Source organism: Dermacentor variabilis, chromosome 5 (genome assembly GCF_050947875.1).
Source record: "Dermacentor variabilis isolate Ectoservices chromosome 5, ASM5094787v1, whole genome shotgun sequence".
Lineage (NCBI taxonomy): Eukaryota > Metazoa > Arthropoda > Arachnida > Ixodida > Ixodidae > Dermacentor > Dermacentor variabilis.
In genome coordinates this window covers 76,407,412-76,431,290 of record NC_134572.1, presented here as the reverse complement: position 1 = coordinate 76,431,290, position 23,879 = coordinate 76,407,412, and the positions used below count along the sequence as shown (strand labels likewise).

The window sequence follows — 23,879 nt, the reverse complement described above, 5'->3', positions numbered from 1 at the left end:
GCATATTTTCTCAGTACTAGGAGCTGTGGCTGCTTCTCCGTTATGCAAGTTTATATGCCGCAGAGCACGCTTTACAGGAGCGATCGCTCAAATGCTTCCTGTTTGCGAGTTCCGCATGGAGCCGTCTGCGCTTATCGTTTGTTTGTTTCCTCTTCCCGTGTTAGAGCGCAGCTCTTAGGCGCGCGTTTCTGCCTTCTTGCGTCGGCGTCGTCCCTCGATGTCGTCTGTCGTCGTAACCGATCGAATGAGCACATCGAAGGATGAAAGAGCGAACGCGGAGTGCTGCGGGGGATGACGGACGGCAATGGCGAAGAAGTGCGAGGAGGAAAGCAGAGGATTTGGGTATAGCGGAACCATGAGGCGGAAAGCGGATGAGAAAGCGGGAGCAGAAAAGCGTAGTGCTGCTCGAGGCGGGCTCTGCGGTGACGACCGCTACGACATGGCACCAGACTAGCGCGCCATCGTCTGTTGACCTGCAGTATGCGGCGAGCGCGTCGACCGATACCATATATGGAAACAAAGTACTGCATGAGCGGAGGTGCGTGTGCGGCGGCTGCTACGAATCGCGCCCACGCGCCACCCATGTGCTGCCTCTCGCGATCTCCCGATTATCGGTGCAGTCGCGCCACACTTAGCTGCGTTTGCAATGTACCGCACGGGACTGATTGTCCGCGCCAGCCTATATATCTCGAAATGAAAACACGTATAGAGCTGCGGTCAAACTTCGCACTATGGAGTATCTTAATCGTCGATAATTCTTTTTTTGTGTTTTATCACTCCAATTGCATTGACGTAGTAGTTCTGCGGAAACCCGCAAGGTGGAGAGAAATAATGAATAAAGGGAAAATCGGACATCCACCCATTCGTAGCAATTGCTACGAAGAAAACCCATACGGTTTCCTCGAAAGAAAAGCCTCATAGTTGAAGAAAAATTCGTCCTGGTCCGGGACTCGAACCCGGGACCACCGCCTTTCCGGGGCAGCCGCTCTACCATCTGAGCTAACCAGGCGGCTAGCAGATGGCAGGGCGAAGTCGAATTTGTCGACAACACGAAGCAAAGGCAAGAGTTTGACGTAGTAGTTCTGCGGAAACCCGCAAGGTGGAGAGAAGTAATGAATAAAGGGAAAGTCAGACATCCACCCGTTCGTGGCAATTGCTACAAAGAAAACCCAAACGGGTTCCTCGAAAGAAAAGCCTCATAGTTGAAGAAAAATTCGTCCTGCTCCGGGACTCGAACCCGGGACCACTGCCTTTCCGGCGGTGGTCCCAGACGAACGGCTGGATGTCTGATTTTCCCTTTATTCACTCCAATTGCATTAGTTTTCACTGCATCAAAAACCACTGTGCTGATCGATGTGCTCGTCTGGACAGATTTCTTCTGAACTCCTTTTAAAGCCGCTTGTGTTTGTTGAGACTAGACTTGTCTAAATACTATTTCATTCTCTCCATGTGTTTTCGTTTAAACCTGTTGTTTTCCTGTATAGAAATAAGAGCAGCTTCCATGTCACTCTACGAGGCAAGAAAGAAAATCTGATCGGTATCTGGTCGTCTGGGGCAGTCTTCCACAATACAAAACACATAGAGCAAGTTTCACAAAGATTATTCTTTTCTACATGTTTGGTTTGGCAGTCTTCCAGTCTCCGTTTTCTTTGCTTTTTTTCTCTTCAGATACTTTTATGCCTATATCGTGTCTCTGAATTTCTCTTTCTCTCTCTCTCACTACATATATAACCTCAATTCCCCTGTTTGTTCGTCGAATGGACTTGGTATCACCATGTATTTTACTTTCTTCAGTTCTGGTGTAAGGCTGTGAATCTCTCTGAAAATAAACTTGATTTTTCAGCGCCTACAGTTATTTAAACCTCAGCGGGATGGCGTTTCGGTATATACATAAGCTATTTCTCAACATTCACGAGAACTGATTTTTTACGAGTTCGTGATACGAGGCTTCTATTTTTCTCTAGACGGTCGCTCGTCGCACGATTAAACGCCACGAGCCGGTATCTTTTCCTCGTGCTTCCCGCCTTTTCCTACCAGCATGCGCTCGACGAAATCCTTTATCGCAGCCGTCTGAGGCTAGCAATTGATCTAGTTTATCTCCTCCTTTTTCTGGCTCTTCGTAGGACAAACAAAAATCCAAAAAGAAACTCTGGCTTTTCTTTCTGAACCTAACCTCCGCCGCTCGCGAGTCCACGATGAGTCTTCACGTTGAATCGCTGCACTTTCTGTTGGTTTTAGCCGGCGCTTATTCGCGGAAACGTGTAAGCATGTCGGTTCTCCTTATATGAGAGCAAACACGAGCGCTTGCTGAGCAACATACAGGCGCTTTGTCCGCATTTGCCGGCATCATCAAGGCCTCGAAGCATTAAACAAGCAACCTATACTTCTATGGCTTGGGCATTTCAGATATCAAAGCTTGTTTATGTTGGAGTGAACTTCAAGAATCGGCGTCCATCCCGACAGTGTGCACCCGAAAAATAATTTGTAATGCCTGTATTTCTGCTCAGTGAATGGAGCAAAAGCACCTCTATACTTCGAGCAGAAATTGTCTAGTTTTGCTTTTGCGTATATCGGGTGTCTTATATTAACGTTAACGGAATTTTTTTAAATCTCCTGTGGCATTACAACTCATGTACTTATTGAACGGGAACACTCGAATAGGTATACGTTACTTACACTGGAAATCAATATGCATAATCAAGTAAATAACGAAATTTAATTAGCTTTGCAGCTAATTACATTTAGCGCGCCCATTGCAGTACGCACGAATTGAAGTCAGTGATTTCACAAAGCACATCCACTTGGAGCAAATTTTGAAACTAGCACCAATTTTGGGATAAGTGTACTGAGGCTTGCCGTAAAATACTCTTTCTGCACTTAATTTTCTAAAAAAAAAAAAGGCATCTTTATGCATTGAAGCTCAGGAGTTACTGGAACCGAAATGCATTTCGTCGCACACTTTGTTTTGCGGACGCATATCTCGAAACTGGCGGCATCTTTAGAATTCGTTCTAAGTAGAGATTACTTTCTAGGGCACCAGTTATTATGCGTAAATTTCAGTATGTGGTGGAAATCAATTAGCTTAAGTTATCTAAACATTGTTATTAGTCAAATATTCACTTCCACTTTTTTTCAAATTTCTACTTTTGAGAGTAATCTAGGTCAAAAAGTAGAATTCTGCTACCCGTCACGGGTCATGCTCCGTGTCAACAATACGATAAAGCACCCCGCATAAGACGTTGCAGCATTAAACTGCCAGATATATCTTGGCTCTGAAGTCAGACCGAGGCTATAACGTTACGTTCTACACTTGTTTTTAATTTATCTTTTCACTCCGACAGCTGTCGCCATCTTTAGACCTAGTTGTTGGCTCGTCTGAATACGCAGAGCTTGTTACTTGACACGTGGCTACATGCGCTGCCACAAAGCACTGTATATCGTGATGTGAATGCGCATGCACGCGCTCAAGTAAGCTGCTTCAGCGTTTCGAATATCGACAGGTGTATTAAAGCGAATCTTTCTTTGCCTCTTCTCCGGGGTTTGTTGTTTCGTCTTCGTTTCCTCGCTGAATATATTTGGACAAAGATACAGACAACTTGCGTCGCTTGGTATGTGTCCCAGTGTACAACTTGCTGCTAGCTGCCGTCTGCCCTATAGTAGACAACGTGGACCACTGCGTATATGTGCCATCGGCTATGGGCCTGAACAGACAACGTCAGCATTGTGTATGTTCTACTGGGTAGGTGCCCATTCTTGGACAATCCCCCAATATGTACGTGCAACTGTGACCCAAGGGGTGTGAAGCCTTGTATGTATTTAGATACGTGTATTATCAACATCCTTCCATCAACAAGCGTGATACACAGCTTTGTCATTGCGACGCAGACAGACAACAGGTACGCGTGCGCCGAGGCTGTGCCTGTGTCGCCCGCTACTGCTGTTACCTCGCCAACTCAAACAAGCTTCGCATAATAGACTGTTGGGCCAATTGGTGTATCATGTAGTGTCGTTGAGCGCAAATACGGGCGGGAAGAAACGAAGTGGACGGGACAGCGTCTATACTGTCCACTCCGTTTCTTGCCGCCCGTATTTACGCTCAGCGATACTACACAAACATCGCATCATTCACATTCCAACGATAAAGTGAATGATGGATCTGCGAGTTTTTTGCTTCTTCTTTTTCCTTCGTCCCCGATACTGCTCCTCACTACCCTTTTGCCGCCGTCTTTCTACGGACTGTTTTCACTTTTAGTTTCTTTTTCTTTTTTGAACTGTGAGATGCCAAAAAAGTCTGGGCAGGGCCAACTGCCGACAGGAAAGCAAGAAAATAGTTGTCTCTACCAATATTGAACGCATGTTCTCGCACTCGCGATCGCGAAGACACACACACGTGTCGATCGAAAAAAAATGAGAGAGAGAGAGAGAGAGAGAGAGCAGTAGATTGAATATTGTAATTGTTTGTTTCTGAGAAACGCGGTAGGGGAAAAGTGGACCGCGGCACTTCCTTAAACGCTCTTCGCTGCCGAAGTTGGTGCTACCTGTTGTTAAATGGACACAAAGGCAAAAATAAATAAATAAATAAATAAATAAATAAATAAATATTTAAATAAATAAATAAGCGGAAATGGAACGAAAACATATGGGTAGTGTAGAGCCAGATTTAAATTGCAGTCGGGTGCTTTGGCTGCTTTCGCTATTGTTTCCTCTGAGCGTCGATCAATATTTCTGAATCCTGTTTGAGCAGTGATCACACAGCTTGCCTTCCAGTGCTTCTTTTTTTTTCCCCCCTTTCGGTCGCATTTTCATTTTCCCTTTTAGTTGCCTCTTCCCTCCCTCTCCCTCAGTCACGCGCCGCCTTTCTGCGGTCGATTCTCGGTGGCATTCTATGGTAATTTTTTGGCGGACGCCGTCGGTCATCACATGTATATCATCCCTAAAGGCGTAAAGGCTACCTCACGGAGGGACAGGAGCTGTGTACCGCGTTAGAAGTACGGGAGAGATGACGGCTGGCAGAACGAAGAATGTTAGAGTAGTGCTCACAACTGACGTTTCTGCTAAATATACTGAGAAGAGGTTTATTTGCGGCTCCTTATGCAGAAGCACAGCGACAGGGAACGGCGAGACAGCCCGAAGCACTCTCCAAAAAGACTCCAGCAGTCAACAGTGCAAACCGAGCCAAGCCGCGCGTTGGCGATGCGGCTGTGCCGCGAGACTCGTCTCCTTCACAGTACCTATATAGTATTAGCTTGCGTCCTGCGGTCTATGCGCCTGCGAGGTAGATTGCTACAATAGCACGTTCTGCCTGAGAATGTCCTGCCCATATTTCCGTTCAAATAGGATATTCTTGTTAACCTCCCCACTTTTCCATTGTTTCTTTTCTCTCTTGAAAGATTGCTTCCCTCGCAAGACATTACCTGAAGGCTGTTGTAAGCAAGTAGGTTTGTCGCTGTGTAGACTGCGATCCGGGATGCGCAACCCGTAATGGAGCTGCGTTCGACGACTTGTCGGCTACTCTTACCTCACTTTCAGTACGTTGTCTTAATCAGTTTGGCAAATGCGCATTTCGTGGGAGGGCTCCGCTCGGCAGAAACGAGTTGCTTTAGCGTGTCTCGATAGTCTAAGTTGGCCCCATCACGTCGTCCACGCATCATGTGTGATATTCGCGTCCCACCTCTTTCTTCTAATTTCTTTCGCTGTCTCCTTTACTTTCGGCATAATTATTCTGGCCACATGGTGTGTCGACGCCGTAGTGATTGAGTGGGGCAACTCCGCAACCTTTACCCACGGCCGTGACCTCCGCGTTTGCGCCAACATCGGTGGCCTTTATTGAGCGTGACGGGGGTTCTTGTTAAGCACGACATATCTTTGTGCCAGGAGACGATGAAACCCCATCTCAGCTGTGGTAAAAGATCAGCACGTTTTGCATTTACTTTAGTTATAGCCTCAGTTTGTCTCAGCATAATCCTTCGCGTTTCTTTTTTTCCTACTTTATTGGGTGGGCGTCTTTGCCTACTTTCTCTTCATTCTCGTGCTGTCGAAAGAGAGGCAGGAAACTGGCAAATCTAGAAACTGAGGCGGGGGCACAGCGCCTTTCTTTTTGAAATCCTTGCTTGTGAAATCTCTCCCTCCTCTGTGCACCCATGTGTATTAAAAACATTCTTTAATGGTACTGGCGATATCTGCCTGGTCATACAGCCTATCACGCTACATTGGATGAGGACGGGTGACATATTAAATTAGGCATTCATAGAATAGTACATGCACACGACACACACAAGCACACACTGTAACATGTAACTTCGGTGTCTGGTGGAGGCTAGGGTCACTGCGAAAGTAACTATGCTTACGTTGCGCGCAAAGCACTACCAGCGTTGCTGCATTGTCTAAGTACATGGTAATGCGACCACGTATAATTAAAGCATATATTAGAGTAGCCTTCGAGGCCACACAGTGTGTGCAGTCGCACAAAACTTAAGACATCGCATTGATTGCACTCATTGCAATGCGACGAATGCTTCAATTTTCAGTTTGTAATCTCAGACAATGGAAGCCCATGGAATATTTTGAGTTCTCTTCGTTGCTCGTTTTATGCAAAATGAGACGTTTCTGGGTGAACCACTTTACGTTATTGCATTCTCGTATTCGCTACTCACAAACACGTTGTCCATCTGCGCAAGATTTACTCTGCGTCGTGAAAACTGCCCAGCCTCCCGAAAAAGTAATGGAACGAGATCAAGATGTGCAGCCTTGCTATCAATGCACAGTGTGGTATTTACGTGGTCCACTTTCGCTTACAAATAAGTGCAAGTGGCGCCAACGAAATAAACAAAAAAGAACAAGGTGCCCTCAAACTTCCCAGCATAGTTCGCAAACGTAGATGCACCTCTTCCCCCTTTCCCTTTCGTCCTTGTGATTTCGGTCAGGAGGTGATTGTGTTTTTAAAAGAAAATAAACATTTTTATCACCACCACCACCGTAGACAGACAACTCCCGCGACACGTTGCTGAAGCGTTCCCGCGTTCGCACTCAAGTTGGTCGGGGATTGAGTGGCAGAGCCCGCATCAGAACGGGACATTAATCCAGTGCGCACCACGCCGCATCTCCCACGAACAATAATGCGATAAGGACTGCTACGCGAGATAAAGGAGTCTTTCTCGGCCTGCTCTGCACGCCCTGATCCAATGTTCTGCGTGGCGAGAGCTTGCCCACACAACCGCGCCGGACGAAGGTGGGGGAGCGGCTAGCTACGATGCGGGCGAGAAAATAGACCCGGCTATTTTGTGTGCGCGCGCATACTTGGCGAGGCAGCGCTCGACGTTTGCCTCGTGCGGGTCCTCCCACTCTGCGCTCGCGAAAACCTTCAACGACACCCTCCTCGTTTTCCTCGCTCTCCGGTCGCTGCGACGTATCCCAGAGCTCGTTTCATGCGACATTACAGACGTAGCTAGTGCGCCTGGCGTTTACGAGCCCATCCGGGGCCGCTATAAACGTGCGCGAAGCGACAGTTTTGGCTGCTACAGTTTCTCCTCGTCGTCATGCATCACTAGGCAGTTTTAGCTGAGCGTCGCTTGTGGCCCGCTCCGCTCACTTTTCGCGCACTCGCGCGCCGTGGAGAACTGCGCTGATTTCGCATGTTCGCGGGAACGCGTCTCCCGCAGACGAGAGCGAGGCGCAGTCAGCCTGCCTGCGAAACGAGAGAGAAGCCTGGTGGACGACACCATCACGCTCCTGCTCAATGGACTCGCTTGCGGAGCCAACACGTTACGTCGAGGCGGATCCAGGGTTCGTTATTTCTTCCGCGACCAGCATGAGCGCTGTACGCGCCCGCACTGACGTTCCCGCTGAGCGGCAGTTTGCAGTTTGTTGCGATGCACCGCTGTGAGCGGAGTAGGCCCTAAATGCTTGGTTTAACGCCATGGCGTCGAGAACTTCGCTCCCCAAGGAACAGTTTTACACTTTAATTATGATACTGCTTCGGTGTCCTTTTGGTCTTTTGATATTTTTCGGTTTCGTCCAGCTTTTATCGCGTAGCTGCCGAGCACGTGAAGCTGCTCGTGGTAGCAGCTCTTTCTGGCAGCTTCTGCCCTTGTGCTAATTCAAGGAAATTTTATTTATTTATTTATTTATTTATTTATTTATTTATTTATTTATTTATTTATTTAATCAGCACATACAACATCGAAAGCGTTGCTGACGGCATCGACCACTTTGGAGGATTGCTGGCAATGGTGTACGCTGCGTAGCATGCTGTTATGCCTATCGTACCTCTACCATTTATGGCAAGAGGTCGATATTGTGCAAGCTATTGAAGTATGCTTTAATAGTTTGAGCTCTCAGTCACATGGGTGAGCAGAGGCAATGTCGCCGAACTTCTACTGAAACGCGCGACAAAGCTGTTCAGCACATCGAAGCTGTTGAGGCGACCACAGCACTCAATAGCGTACATGTGTTAATTAGGGGTTAAATGAAAATTGCTAAACCCTCGATTTTGGCTTTATATGAAACGCGCTTACAAAGTTTCCTCGCTTCCATGGGTGGACCGAAAATGACTGAGATTTATTTAGGCGAAAGCCTTAAGTATCTCATGCGTCGAAAAATCCGTTGTCCGGCGTTATCGGAAAATTGATCGTCCGGCATTATGGCACCAAAATTCAATGGGACCAAAATTGATAGTTCCACCATTGATGGTCAAACGCACGATCGTGGGTGGCAGTCGAACCCACGGTCTTTGGCGTTAATTGAGGCGAAGTTAATTAAATGACAGTTAATTAAGATATAGTTAACTAAGGCACGCAAACTCGCGACCTTTGGTGGGAGAAAACAATAACAGGAAGTAACGACGCACCCGAATGACAATGTCAGGTAATTTAGTTAACGTCTCGTGAGCGCACAGGCGTTCGCCTTCATCCTCTTTAACGTACGCTAAATTGACTGTCAACTTTGGTTTAAAGGATATATAGGGGCCACCCTATGGGTGACGTGTCCCGAAACTTTGAAGTGTGTAGCATAATTATGTGTTTGAAGATAATTACTTAATACTCGCAGTCTCCCAAATTTGATGCGTTAAACGAGCCGCATAGTTTGTTTTTCGGGTCTCCTGCGAAAGATGTTGATATTTCGTTAAATTATGAAACAGGTTTTGAGAGATTAATGATAAATATTTAATCTGTTTAGGTTAACTACAGCATTTGTAAAAAAATCTCAGTGCCCTGCCACTCCGTAAAAAAGGATGACCGGCGAAGTTGTGAATGTGAGCCCCTTAATGGTGAACTGCGCTTCCGCCGCGGTCGGCCCGGTATCTCACTACCTTCGGGATCGGCCCATGTATGGGGAGTGATTAAAGCCTGCTTCACCTCCACCGCGGGTTGGCCAGGCATTGCTCTATATTCGGGATCGGCCCACGTTAACATTTAGTAATAAATAACATATGCGTGCATGCATCACTACCTTTGTAAGCATTTCTTAACAAGGGCTCAAAAGAGTTACATGTGGGAAAGTCTTCAAATACCAGTCACGTATGAACAAAGCTTTAAGGTATGTGATTTATTTAGCAACTTAAATTCTTTTTCCAACTACTCGATAGAAACAGCTTCGCTGGAAACTGGGTTGTGATTCTGCAAGGTCAAACAAGTTGTTAGGAATGGCCTGCCGAGGTGCCGACATGCAAAGTTTCTCAGCCAGCTGCAGCAGCAGGGTTGGCGTTTTCTAGGAACCGACCGTCCCTCTCCAGCCTCTTGGCGTCCCGATGTCTGCTGCGGCGACCGACTGTGTGAGGAGGACAATGCGCCGATTCAGCAACTCTTCGTCGCCGGAAGGCCGAGACGAGGTGGACGAACCAGGCTTTGTTAGTGAACTCGCCACCACCTACCCGGTCTTTCGGGAGCGGGAGAATTCCCGAGGGAATGTATTTGGCGGCACCGTCCCACCGTTAGTCGCGGTTCTACGAAGCCCGTCTGGCCTCAGTGGGGACCGTGAAACCGGTGCGTGTGTGTGTAAGCCCTCCCGCTCAAAGGCGGCTCGGCTACAATGACTGGTCGAACGTTTTTCCCTCACCTACGGATCTAGGGAGGACAGAGTGTAATTAAGCAGCTGTTTGTCGGCTGCTAGGGTGTGCTCGTGAGCAGTGTGCGCATACTCTGTGCTGCGTGTTTGGAGCTTCGTGCTCGTATGCTGCATGCTGCGTCTTGCGTGCTCCGTTTGGGAGTCACGCTAGTCTGTCGAATGTATCCCCTGTTTGAATGTAAATATCTGTAAATAAACCCAATACGCCTAGTTCCTCCCAAGTTCCTTCCTACGACCTACAACCCCTACAAAGTCTACTGCCTTCCTTGTATGTTGGCTGGTCCTGTTATAACTTACATTTAATGGCCATTTACAGTCCTTGGGAACGCAAAAGAACAACACAGCTTGGAGCTACGATAAGAATGTGCAGATAACGAGCACCAGGAAGACGACAGGGTTTGTTTGGGAGGTAATGACTTGTAAGAGTGAATGAAGTGTGATCAAGAGATTGTCCAGTGAAACTTTAATGCTGTACGGTCAGCTAAATGATCCTTCTAGTGCCAGTGTGTGCACAGAACTTCCATAAGTGAGATTTTATCGGAGGAAACATCGATTCTGGCGTCTCTTGCACCACATGCATATTCCCGTTATTGCCAAGAACGTATATTATCTCCCCCTTGACACTGCTTACAGAAGGTGACGCTGGTTCAAGCGGACGCTGCGAGTGAATGTTTTTTTTTTTTTGCAAACATACTTAATGAACAGAATGCACACAGCGCTTAGAGATTGCACGTGCACGCAAAATCTCGTCGCTCCTAGTATATACACAATCGCTATCTAATGGTGTACGCGAGAAAAATGTGACGCCACAGGCCTTAGACGTGCCATCGATCGACTGCATTCATAATAAACAATAATATAATAAACTTGACGCGTTTATTTTTCTCTTTGGTTTTACAGACCCTGATGGGGTGAAAAGATAGCTCGCCAACGCTGTGTTTGCCTCCGTTAATGTTTTACTTGGCCGGACGTACAGTCGTGTTCGATATGCAGTTGCAACACGGCGCCCGTGGTCGAAAGGGCTCCGAGACAGCACAGTGGCGCCGACTTACGAAACAATTTGGTGAATACCGGTAATTGGAACTATGTTTAGTTCTCCAATGTCTTCATGTCGCTGACGCCGCGCAGTCTTCCCTTGCCGCTAACGCCGCGCACTCCCTTCACCACCGTCGCACCGTGTTGCACATAAATAACGCAACAGTACACGTTACAGGCGGAGAGGAGCTAATGATGTTCCGTCACTACATAGAATCGAACACATCTCGTTGGTTTGTGCTTAGACGCCCCGTTTTCTCGACCCCGTCTTTCGGTTAGCCGGCACACATGCATGCAGCACGACGAGGGGTCAGCGCAGCCACTGGGGCTTGAGCGCAATTCAGACGCCCGCATTGTCGCATCGATCCACTGAACACTTCTCCAGAGTGTCTCGGGCCTCGTATAGCACGATCTGATAGCACTTGCCGTGATAATTCTGTTTTTGCTGTTCTGACGTAAAAATTCATAAAATTCTGGAGTAGTACGGGATTATGAGGCACGCAGTAATGGGAGACTCTGGAATAACTTTGACCACCTGGGGTTTTTTCAACGTGCCCCCAATGCACGGGACACGAGCGTTTTTGAATTTCGGCCCCATCGAAATGCGGTCGCCGCGATTCGACGCTACGATCTCGTGCTTAGCAGCTCAACACCACTTTAGGTTGAACTGTGTGCTATCCGGTTCCGGCTTTTATCGAGAACATTCGCGTGCGTGGTAGTATTGTGGCAAAAAAAAATAAATAAATAAAAGAGGTGCACCGGACGGGAATCGAACAGTTGTCCGCTTCTCTCTCTGCAGGTCTATCATGCTTTGTGATCTGTTGTGTAAAATCATTATTCACCCTTTTTGATGCGAAAGCGTTATATTCCCCACGAAGCGGAAAATCCGGCGTCCAGTGTTATCATCCGATGGTACCAAAACCGACTGTGAGCAAGTGATGACGTCATGTTCCCAGTGCTGGACCTGCTGCCGCTCGCACTGTGAAATGCTACGGTGAAACAGTCACGGTGTCGGACGGACGCCGTGGGCCACAACCGAAAAACCAACCTGGCCCACTCCCAAAATTGAATTATGGTGAATTAATATGGATTAAAGTGCATTAAGGTGAATTCAAGTCGATTGAGGTGGAGTTTCAGTGTAAGGTCATAACTTAAATAAGCCCTCATGACTTAACATTCAAATCACGTAAGGAAACTTAAGTGGCCGTCACCTTTCCGTTATTATTGCAATTCATTATACCAACAAAGGTCGAAATACACCCAACATCAGCTAGAAAGCCTGTATGTTGCATTCGTGGTTTTTCTGCGCCTCTGACTTTTGTGTCGTTGTGTCCGGAATTTATAGATGTAGCGCGCTTAGATGACTGCTTCTTGTTTATTGCTTTGCCTAGGTTTATTATTTTGCCCTTCCAGAGGAGGCCATTATAACTAATTCCAGTATATGGAATGTATTTCTATATATATATACGCAAGGTAGCGTTTTGTACTGCGGTGTTCAAAAATACTTTCAAAAATTATGCTAGAGAGCGCTGGTTGTAAAGGCCTACATGAATGCGCGTGAAGACTGGACGCTTTTCTTTCTTATTTGCATTAACGCATCGAGCCTCACTTGCGGGTGCGTGAATGCATGTATGTCCATACAGCATGCCAGTAGCTCGGTCGCTGAAATACATAAAACCAAGGAATCCTTTAGCTATGCAGACGGCGCGTCTCGGTGTGCGCTGTGCTTTCGTGCGGCGGCAGTAGCTTTATTTTTTGCCCATTACGAAAATACGTAGGCTAATAATAGCTGTTGATTTCGTAGCGAAACATCTTTCTCGGGCACGTTCGCGTGCCTTCGAATGCCTTCTGAGGCACCCATTACGTCATTTTTCTCTTTTGCGCATCGAGTCATTAGTGCGTTATCTTGAAGTTTCAAGCATAATTAATACGTTACGTTTTCGTAAAATGTCGGACTTTTCTTCCTTAAAGGAACTGCTTGCTTCCTATTTTGTCTTGCTTTTTTTTCGACTAGATGCGTCTAACTCAAGAGACTGTAAGACCAGTTGAGAGATAGCAGCCAACTCGGCGCTCGGAGCACGCGCGGTCCTTAATTAATGAAGGAGCTTTTTACCGCTAATTAGAAACTGCGAAATGCCGCATGTCTATGCGTTCCGTCCCGTACGACTAATTAAGGGCTCCCCCGGAGCAGCAGTATGGGTTCAGCTGGCGGCATCGCCTCGTTGTGCCGCCAACTTCGCCTCTGCGCGCGCACGACGGATCCTGTGGCGTAGTTCAGCCAGCCACAGTTTCGAACGCGCAGTGTGTGTCCTGTACGATGCATAGTACGGAAAAGCAGGAGTGCGAACGCGCACGCAAGCAGAACGGGAAGGGCAACCGAAGTTCCACTAAATTAAAAGGCCGCACGTTGGCCCAGGAGATGGAAGACGCACGACCTGTTTGCGCACGCTCGAACGCAGCGACAACCCTTTCAACCACGGACACGTGTAGACAATCGCGAATTATCCTGTTCACGCATGACGATTCCTTTTTCTACGCAAGGTAATCTAGGACCGATGTGTGGGCGTGGTTCCGCTATTAGGGGTATGCCACGCCCCGAGCATGCGTTTCCGTGCCGTGAATTCCTAGCTGTTTTCTCAACTTTCAGTTGTTACTGGAAGAAATGACTTCATCGGTGCTTTGTTTTCGGGTTGCGTCGGGGAACATATTGTGCTCGAAGCACGTCGCCACCATTTCTCCTGTCGTCTGAATGGTCAACTAGCCGACCAGTTTCAGTTTTGTGTTGCGCTATACTCCGTTCCATACATAGCAGTCAACGCTGTGGAAGCTACGCAGGAAGTTCGGTGAAGAAACGTTATCGCCATACGGGGTGCGTTCCGTCCATACGTCGCTGCGTGCCAACAGCGCCAGAAGCCTCACGCGCGAGCATGCACGTGAGGCTTCTCGCGACGAGTTACAAATAAAAACCCGAAAAGAGCAACAAAAGTAAAAACGATCTAAACCAAGGCATTAGCAGCCGTATACCACAGTGTGTTTGTTTCTAAGGATTAAAACTTGTTTCATTCAATACTGAGCCTATATAAGAAACAGTTGCCCACAAGTATGGTCAAAAAACATCGAACTATATTCAAGTAGGAACGAAGCCACTACAAGAAGTCTCTCTGGCCTCCACAGCATTGATTGCTTTGTATGGAACGGAGCGTACGTCCAACAAAGAATTATAAGAGCTAAGTAGACCAGTTATTTTTCGTATTCCCATATTTTTTTTTTATTCCCTGACATCCATTCAGAGAAAATTATTTGCAAATTGCGCTCAAAAGGGCAGAAGCTGGTTGTATACTCCGTGAACTTGCTGCAAAAGGATTCACGATATCGTAACTTCATGCTGCGACCATTATCTACAAATCGGAAACCACGCGCGCAATCGTTTATGGGCACAATATATTGGTACAGGGGAGACAAAAATCCCCTTTATGGATTTTTTTAAAATAAAAAAATTACTCGCAGGCATTAGAGTAGACTACTCCCGACAGCCCGTGCTAGACAACGCATTATTTTGTCTTTCTCGGAAGGCAGACCATTCTCACCGCAGCTAGAGGGCGGCTCCTGCGTAGCGCGCTCGATGGGCCATATAAAACACCACTGATCGGCCTCGATAAAAACGCGATGTGCAGGCAAGCTTCGCGCGCAGAACCAAGAGCGCAACCGGCGTCCGTGTACAGGTCGAACCACGAGACGAGTCCAGCGCACGTCGGGACACCCTCCGGTTAGCCACTATCGCCTTTCCGCCCACCTGGAAGAAGAGGGTGGGTGGATTAGCCCGTCAAGACCGCACGAGCGACCACCTATCTGACGCGAATGGCATTTATGTACACGCGCGAGCCCACGGGCGTTGAAAACTCGCAAAGACATGGCGGTTAGCTGGCGTCGTGTGCTGATAGCCGCAAACATGCGGCTAAACACCGGCGACGCGCCCAAGTTGTGCCGACGGTGCGGGCGATGGGCGACGGAAGCTCCGCACGGCCGCGTGCTCGCCGCCCGATAGGCGTCCGTGATGGATGCCCCTCCATCGGCGGCTATCCGCGCGCTGCGTCCGACGTGAAGGCGGTGTGCGGTCCTCGTCCGATCTCCACGGACCGCTGGCTTCGGACACGCGGAACCGGCGTCCTGTCCTGGCCGCTGCCGACGATAGATGTGTCTGGCGCGCCCATGTTACTTTCCACCTCCTCCCCTTACGGCCTGCTGTGGACCGGTCAGACATCTGTTCTGTCACGATGTTGATTTCGGCCGGAGTTTCTTTCGTCATGAGCAACGCCCCTTTCTTGCGACGGTGATTAAGCAATATATGTACAAGGGAAAGGTTTAATGCGATTAGCATTCTGAAGGTACTTCACGCACTTTCCGGTATCTAACCCCCGTATTCACAAATGCATCTTAACGTGAAGCCCATGCTGGACCTGATATGATCTACTCCTCGTGTGAACGTGCCCAAGACGCTCATTGCATTTCTTTTGGTACGTTCACTACAGGTGTAATTTAAATCAAGTCAAGCAAGCGCTTCAAGTAAGATGCATTTCTGAATACGGGGTAAGTCTGTGCCGGTATCTAAACCTATCCTCTAACGCCAACTTGGGTCACTGGGTATGTTCCACTGTGTGCGTGTGCGTGTGCGTGTGCGTGTTGCTCTTCAGCGAGCTTTTCTGACGCGACTTGGGTCACTATACATGTGCAGTACACGCGTAAACATATATGGTGGGTCGTACATAGCTGCAACCCTAATCACATTACCGTCGACAGTCGTCTGCTGGAATTTTTTGTATTCTTCCACACTGGTTTTTGGGAATGTGTGGAATGCTGCAATCGTGAATCCTCCAGTAAACGCAAGCGGTGGCTGATCCTCCCGGTGCACGTTGTCTTTGGTGCGCTGCAGCGTTTCTTCAGTGTTTTATGGACGATCATTTCGTAGGCGGGAAAGATCGTTCTTAATCGCGCGCATCGGCGTCGGTCGGGTGTAGATTAATCTTGGCGCCCAATCATGCATTCCCTCGTTGGCAACACTTAGCAGGGTTGGAAAACATCGCAAGGCACAAACGCATAAAAGCTTAGTCGCTAATCAGCTTGCATGCGTCATGTGAACCCATCGGCGCGATGCGAGGCGCCAGGCTTTTACAGTCAAGCGCCTTTACAACGAACTGACTTGTATAACGAAATGATTCTGTCCTGGTTTTATCATGAGCTGTGAGGTGCGCGACCTTTACTACGAAGTTACCCGTATAAGGAATCATTTCGGAGGCTTCAAGCACATCGTTATAAAGGTGTTCGATTGTATACCGAAGGAGGTTTTAAACAATTTTTGCTGAAGGGCAAATGATGCCCCGAAAGTGAAGCCGGACCACCGTCAGCTTGTCATCTTAGAAGGAAAAGAAAAAAAACAAGAAATTACTCTCACTTCCCAAGAAATTAAAATTTTAATTTTGCCGCTCACTTACTAGTCGACGTGTATCTTTGGGATGAAGCCTGAATGTGTCCTGTCAATATTTATCGATGATGTCACCAATACTCAGGCTCGGATCATAATTTTGTCGGGAACACACAGCTTTTATTTCCAAGTGAACTTAGCATTCACATTAAGACAGTCAGAATACTTGATCTGTAAGCGGACGCCACTCGACAAGGCTTTTTTCTGATGTGAAGTAGAAGCAAGAGCTGGCTTCCGCTCTGCTGTTAAGAAGCTTCAGGTGATTCCAATCTAGTAGATTTTTCTTAAAACCCTTTTTTATTATGCCCTCGTTTCAGCGCTACAGCTTAGGGAAAAAATTTTCGTCAAGCGCTTTAAATGGCGGCCCAATTCCGAACGATGATCATTCGTGGCATTTCTGCACAGAATTAATAAATTACGCTGATTTCACATCTAAAGCATTTTGTTTTCGTCTATATCACTCTTGTGGTGAGCGGCGGTATAATAATCGCAAACCAACCGCTGCTTAAGGTTATTACACTTGTCGGTGACAACTGTTCCACTTGTCGGTAGCGTGATTTTGGGTGCAAGAAACGTTCCATGCCGGGCGAACTCGACCCTGTTCTGGCCGACTGGCTTCCAGGACTGCTCGGTGACCTAGATGGAGTGAATGGTCGTCTCTTTCGCGAACAAAAACTAAGCACAAGAAAGAACCTATGCACGCAGCGAAAAAGCCAACTTGTGCTCACGACCTTAGAGCAGACTATGTAGCCTCGCTCCACTATCGGCACCGGTATACGCATATGAGGATGCAGACCGCCGAAGACGAACATTGAAAGATGACGATACGTATTGTAGAGCCGTCTCGCGCTATTTGTCAAGGTCTACTTACGAAACAGGTATAAAGGCTTCATGCCTCTTTTTTTTTTAGCTATAGTTGTCCGTGACCTCGCACTCCCCAAGAGTGAAGCGATGACCAAGGGTAACGCGATCGCCAGAAACCGATTGTTTGCGCGTATGTCTGAGCCATCCCTCCTCGATTAAACGGTTCGCCCACCAGGTTATCAAATAATGGAAGGGGTCGCAGCCTTGGCCAAGCGTCGATGTCGTCGTCTGCTTCGAACCTTCAGAAACCCCATGCGAGACAGGTGCCACGTATATCGTGTTGTGGCAGATGAAAACAAAGTGCCCGATAGAAGGTAGCTGGCCTGTTTCCCGAGTCTGAATTGCATCGCGTGGTGCTCTCCGGTGTTGTATCGTCTTGCATTACTTATCGCTTGGATGGCCTGTCCATGATTTTCTCTTTCTATTACTTCTTTTTTTTCTTCTTCTGATTATCTGAGCATTATTAAGTTTCTGGGAAGCACTTCCGGTGCATTTGAGCTTCTGATTTTCTTTCCGGACCAATACTTCCGTGATGTTGACGGTGTGCATTCAGCCTTATATTACGATGATTAAAACCAATTTAGAAACGTCCACATGTGTGACACGAATGGTGGCGAACTGTTAGCGATACTTTCGCTGTTTGATTGCGAGAGCAACTATACGGACACTGCTGCCGTAGGCGCCGTCGGACGCTGGTGCTGCACAATATATGGACATTTATATTCTGGACATTGTATAAACACTGATGCTGTCGTTCACGTTCTCGTGAAAACGACGCAAAGAGACTTCGCCGCGAAGCCCCTATAGTGCGTGGTGCCGAAAATGTTGTTCCTATGCAGCCGCTCCTGCAGCTTACGCTATGACTGGTGCGTGTGCCGCGCAGGCCTGTGACTTTTTTGGCGCCTGTCGGTCGGTCGTCTATTTATGCTACCGCTTTCACCTGTCTTTGGAATTGAGTTCGTCTGAACCATCCGCCTAGACCGCAGCGACAGACTCAATCATTCATTCATTTTCATCTGGCACTGGCTTTCAGTTTCGTGGAATAGAAGCCTGAGTCGGCTGAAACAACGTGGTCTGACATTTGCTGCTATCTGCCGACAGGTGCGCATAGCACTAGCAGGGCTAACATGTCACTGTTATCATGGTTGCGCGCTATACGACCACCCTCCGCAAACTATCTGATGTCGTATACACGTGGCAGTTACGTACTGGTATGTGGATACACTGAAAGCTGTTTTCTTTATTTAAATCTCTATTTTGTGTATCCCCCATTTCTAGAAGACTAGTCAGTTTCACGTCACACTTGGACGTGCAGCTCACATCGCAGCGGATGCCGGGACTGGCGACACACTATGAACTTTGACAACTTCGTTCTGCGCTCACGAATGGGAGTGTTCTTTGTTTTTGTTCATTTGTTTTTGCGGCTGTACAGAAACGTAGCATACCTTTCCCACGATATGAGTCTCCACTCCCCTTTCCATGGACACTGCCACACAACTTTCGTTCGTACGATTGCTTTTTTTTTCTCTGCTTTTTTTCTTTTTCTAGTGACGCTTGCTTAACTAGGCGTACTTCACGAGAACGAAGGCCTCCGGGGTTCGAGAGTGCAGGACTTAAGCTGGAGCACCGTCTCCATGACGACACGTGCCGAGGAATAATAAACGCGTCGGTCGTCGCGCGGTAAGCCCGTTAACTCCGCTATCGATCATGGCAGCCCTGAGAGATCTATTTTATTATTGGACTCCCCTTACTTCAGGATCGAGGGGCTAGAGCGACTGTCCGGTGCTCTAAACGTTATAACTTGTTTGTTTAGTAGTTTCTGGAGAATTTCCGCCGAACGCATAGGAACAGCGTTTCTGGTAAAGCGCTTTTAAACCTGCGCTGAATCCTTTATAATTCCGGAAATATATAGCTGGCACCGAGAAAAGCTTTTAGCGCACGGTTCGCGTTCTTTTATAACGGCGTCCGCACGTCCTCTCGATTTTCTGGTGGCACTTATCAACAACGAAACGGTGTGTGTGTGTGTGTGTGTGTGTGTGTGTGTGTGTGTGTGTGTGTGTGTGTGTGTGTGTGTGTGTGTGTGTGTGTGTGTGTGTGTGTGTGTGTGTGTGTGTGTGTGTGTGTGTGTGTGTCGCAGTGATAACACTCAAAGTTATCATGTTTGTCTTTAACAAAGTGCTTCTTTTGCAAAATTTGAGCGTTGCTTACACTTGGCTTGCCCTCTAATCGACAATTTCGAAGTTAACAGCATACGCGAAAAAAAAAAGAGGTTTGGTAGGACCCCTCTCACCATGAATGTCGACGTTAATGCGTTTAGCGTTGAAGCAATGTAGCGACGCACCGTATTGTCAAGGCCGAAACGCGTCATGTATGAGACGTGCGCTGCAGCCGGATTCTGCTCTCGCGCTTCCCGTTGGACCCGCTGCGCCATCTAGTGGCGCCGTCACGAAATCCATGAGTGGCGTTCGAATTGTCTGTCCTAAATGTAAGGAGGGAAGTCGTGGCATTGCGCGCACGTGCACTTGATCGGAAAACCGGTAGCGGTGCAATGTGGGGGAGCGTTCAGCCCTGCAACGTGACAACCTCAGTTGGCTTCGAAGAGGCGAAGCTAGTGTACGGTGCTTGAGAGTGCACCACTGTTTCATCGCTGCGTTACGGCAACAGTAGAGCGAGCGTTTAAACAGTGCTGCGCGGCTTCTGCGTCACAACGCTCCGCCTCACGCGTCGCTCGCTGTCGGGGAGTTTTTGGCCGGACAAGGCACAACCACGCTTCCTCAGGCACCATACAGCCCCTACCTCTTTATTTGTAACTTTTTCTTGTTGCCGAGGATTAAACACGCGTTGAAAGGACAACGATAGGACACTGTGGAAGGCGACCATGGTCGCAACGAAAGTACTCAACAAGGTTAAAGAAAAAAAAACTTCAAGGCGCCCGCAAACAGTGGGAAACTCGTTCGGCTCGCTGCGCCGGTGCCCGAGGTTCTTATTTGTGGTGTTGGCTATTTGCCTAGTCGCGATCGGCCCTAGCCACCCGTTCTCTGCTCTACTCTTCCCCGTACAGTCCGCGTGCTCGGCGGCTAAATATTACCTCTTGCTTATCACGTAGTGAGAACCTATTTCCCATGAGCCCTTCCTTTACATATTAACGAATAAGATTAAGAATGATCACAGGACTCTCCCTTCTAGTCATGGAGGGAGGGTCACAACAACAAACACCTACGTAGTGGCGTTACAATGTAGATGTCAACGGAAGTTGAATCTGCTTCGATTTTTCTTTCCCGCTTTCTTTGATTGGAGGGCACGTTTGTCGAACTTTCGTTTTCCACCCGGACCGTGGCGCTGCTATCACGGCGGGGTGCTCCGCCTGGGACTCTGACGCGTCGGTGGGACCGTCTGGGAGGCCGCAGCGGGAGAGCGTGCGGGCGAGTGCTTCCCTAATGAAACACATTCATCTTCGGCCGCACGAAACGCAAGCTCCTTCCGTCCCGTGGCGCCGTGCCGTGATACCCCAGGCGGTCTTCTCATTGCGAACGTGCATCATTCACTTACTAGCTGCTCGTTCTCAGCAGACTCCCGTCGCCAGTCGGGAAAGCTCGCATGTGCGCGGCAGTACATGTTTCTGGGACTCTCTCTCTGCCACATTCGGCTTGTTTCACAATCTAGAGAGAGAGAGAGAAAGAGAGAAGGCTAAATGAAAGGCAAGGAGGTTGACCAGAACAGATCCCGGCTGGTTACCCTGCGCTAGGAAAAGGGGAAATGGAAGAAGAGAATGAGAGATCTGCTGTTGACGACGCCGACGTAGTGAAAATCCTTGGCGCTGTATCACCGACGGGCGCTCTGTCCGGTTGCCTTAAGAAATCGTAGCAGCGCCTTCGTGGCCTCCTGCAGCCGTGATATGTGAGGCTGTGGTCCCAAGATCTTGTCCAATGAGAAATATCATCCGTCAGCCGGTTTAGAGCGGTGCGGAGAGGCACGTCTTTCGTTTTCGAATGACGGACAGCAGGCATTCGATTCGATGTTATCTATCGTTCCAATCGAGAGTGAATGTGCATCAACAAATGTGCCGCCTCCTTGGGTGTCTTGGCCGCGCGGCGAGGCGCGCCGCTCGGCTGCGACCCTCTCAATCTCCCACTTCCTTTTGCCGCATTGATCAGCACCATGAACGCTATTTACTTTGCGCGTGAGCCTTCTGTGCACGGGACAAAGCGCGTGCTGTTTCGCCTGTCTCGATAACGGCGAAATGCGTGGACAGTAGGTATGCATATATTGTTGGTTCACTTTCCGTAACCATTATTACGAGGTCATATAGTTTTGCGATAGAAATGTAGTCGTGGCAGTGCGAGATGGGCAGCGTTAATTTCTTAAGTACGCCTTGTGCTGGGAGTCGGCTCTAATGAAGCCTGTCTTCCTGTTTGTCTACACTTAATAAACAAATCAGCACACCTTCATTAGCTTTCATAATGCTGCGGCCGGCAGAGTTCTGCTAGCTGTCCCTCCATTAATCCTTTTTCTCGTTGTTTTCATTGATTTTGTTCGATGATACATTGTCTTCCTGATGTCGGCGCAGTGCAGGAATGGAATAAAATTATCCTCATTCGGCGCTATATTTGTGTTTCATAACCTTACCGAGTTTCTGCTGCATCAGTAGCGATTTTCTTTGAAATGCCGCTTTAGTCGTCAGGCGTCCTCTTCCACGGACCGATCTCGCGGTTCCCACTTGCGAAGCAAAGCGAGTCGGCGCAGCATGCAGTGCGCATGGATCCCTTCATTGATGACTCGGCTGCCTCGTTAATGAAATGCGCTCCTCGCAACTGCCGGCGTGCGGCCGAGCTCTCTTCCCCCGGCGGTGCGTAAATGATTATTGCGCCGATCTTCGCGCTGCTTTCTTATATATAGCGGCGACGCAATCAGCGCCGCGACGCCAAATGCAGGCGGCGGAAATTTCTCCCGGGACAACAACCGTTCGCATTTCTCCTCCGACCGGGTCTCGATTTCTGTCCATTTGTTTTTTTCTTTGCGTGTGTGTGTGTTCTCGTTGTTGTCGAGCCGCCACCTCGTATTCCCACTACGTCTATGCGCGCACTTTTTTGTGTGTTTCGAAGGCTTTCTCCAAACCGTCGTCATATTTTTTTTTTCTCCCTATCTCTCGAAGCTCGCACAATGCGGATGCAGCCGAAGTGGAAGCGGACGTTTCTGTTTCACACTGGATTGAGCTTTTACGGTGTCCTTCTTTATTCTTCGGCTGCGTTTTTTTTTTTCCATCGCTAGTTTCGCCTTCATAGCGACGACTGAGGCGACGGCGACCGGGTGCGACAAGGGAGTGCGCAATGTGCGACGCGCCATCCCTCTCTCTTCACCCGCCAACCTCTCATTGCCGAAAAGGAAGGGAACGCCGAACGAGCGGCACTTTCCATGAATTGAAAACGCTCCTTTCGTACACAGCCGTCTCCTTTAGCTCTTTCTTTTTCTCTGTTCTTCTTTTTATTCTTCAGCGCAAGCTCGAGTTCGCAGTCATTCTTGTTTCATGCATCGCAAAGAAAACTGCAGGCGGGAAGGATTCAGCCGGTAGTGCGGCCCGGGCGCATTCAGCGTCGCTGTGTGGTGGATTCGCGACGTGGCGCGCCGATGAGCCGTTTCGCTCTGTCGTTTCATTTTCGTGTGCGGCGGAGCGCGTCGGCGCGCCCCAATTGTCAGCTACGAGCCGGGGACCCGCTTTCGGACGAGAGTAACAGGAGGTTTCGCGGATGCTCCTGTGCAAACGTTCGCGAAGCAAGCCCGTATTCACAAACAACGTTCTTCCTACAAAACTGTTCGTAAGACCATGCGTTAGCCAAACCCGATGTGGGACGCATTGGCGCAGGTGGCTGGCCGATGGCAAACAGAACTTTCGAAAGATTTCGGTCCCTTTATTTTTAGTTATGATCGCGTGAGCGCGATAGCAGTCAGTTTTGCAATGAAAGGTGTCAGGCGGTGAACGAGACTTCATGCCACTAGTACAGATGCCCGCGCAGTTGTCCCGTGCTGCATACGAGCCGCACACGACCGCAGCTTGCGGCTTATGAAATGTATGGGCTCACGGCTTTTTCCGCGAAGCGTCATGGCTGAAAGCACGCGGACCTTGTGCTATCTAGGAGGTGTCGCTGACCCACTCATTCGGGTCTCTGAATTTACCTGGCAGTGGACACATCAGGAACCCTACTGGCTGAGTGGACTGGAAAACGTCGTGCTGATGCTTTGTAATTTCCTTCAGTATACTAAATATTTAGTTTAGTTTTGTTTTCTCGTGATATTTTAAAACTGTTTTTCATTCTCGAGTCTGTCTTTACTGTCATCTTTTTTCAAATATATTTTCCCATAACTCTCTTAATTCATGCCGTCTGTGTCGCTCATAGTTTGTAATAGCGAGTCACCATAATGATCATAGGATGCCGTAGACTCG

General features: G+C 48.4%; 1 protein-coding gene across 1 annotated transcript in view; it reads left to right on the top strand.

Moving 5' to 3' along the window:
- The window catches only part of LOC142582832 (neural cell adhesion molecule 1-like), a 472,648-nt gene that overhangs the window by 419,591 nt on the left and 29,178 nt on the right, over positions 1-23,879 (top strand). The window lies entirely within an intron of this gene.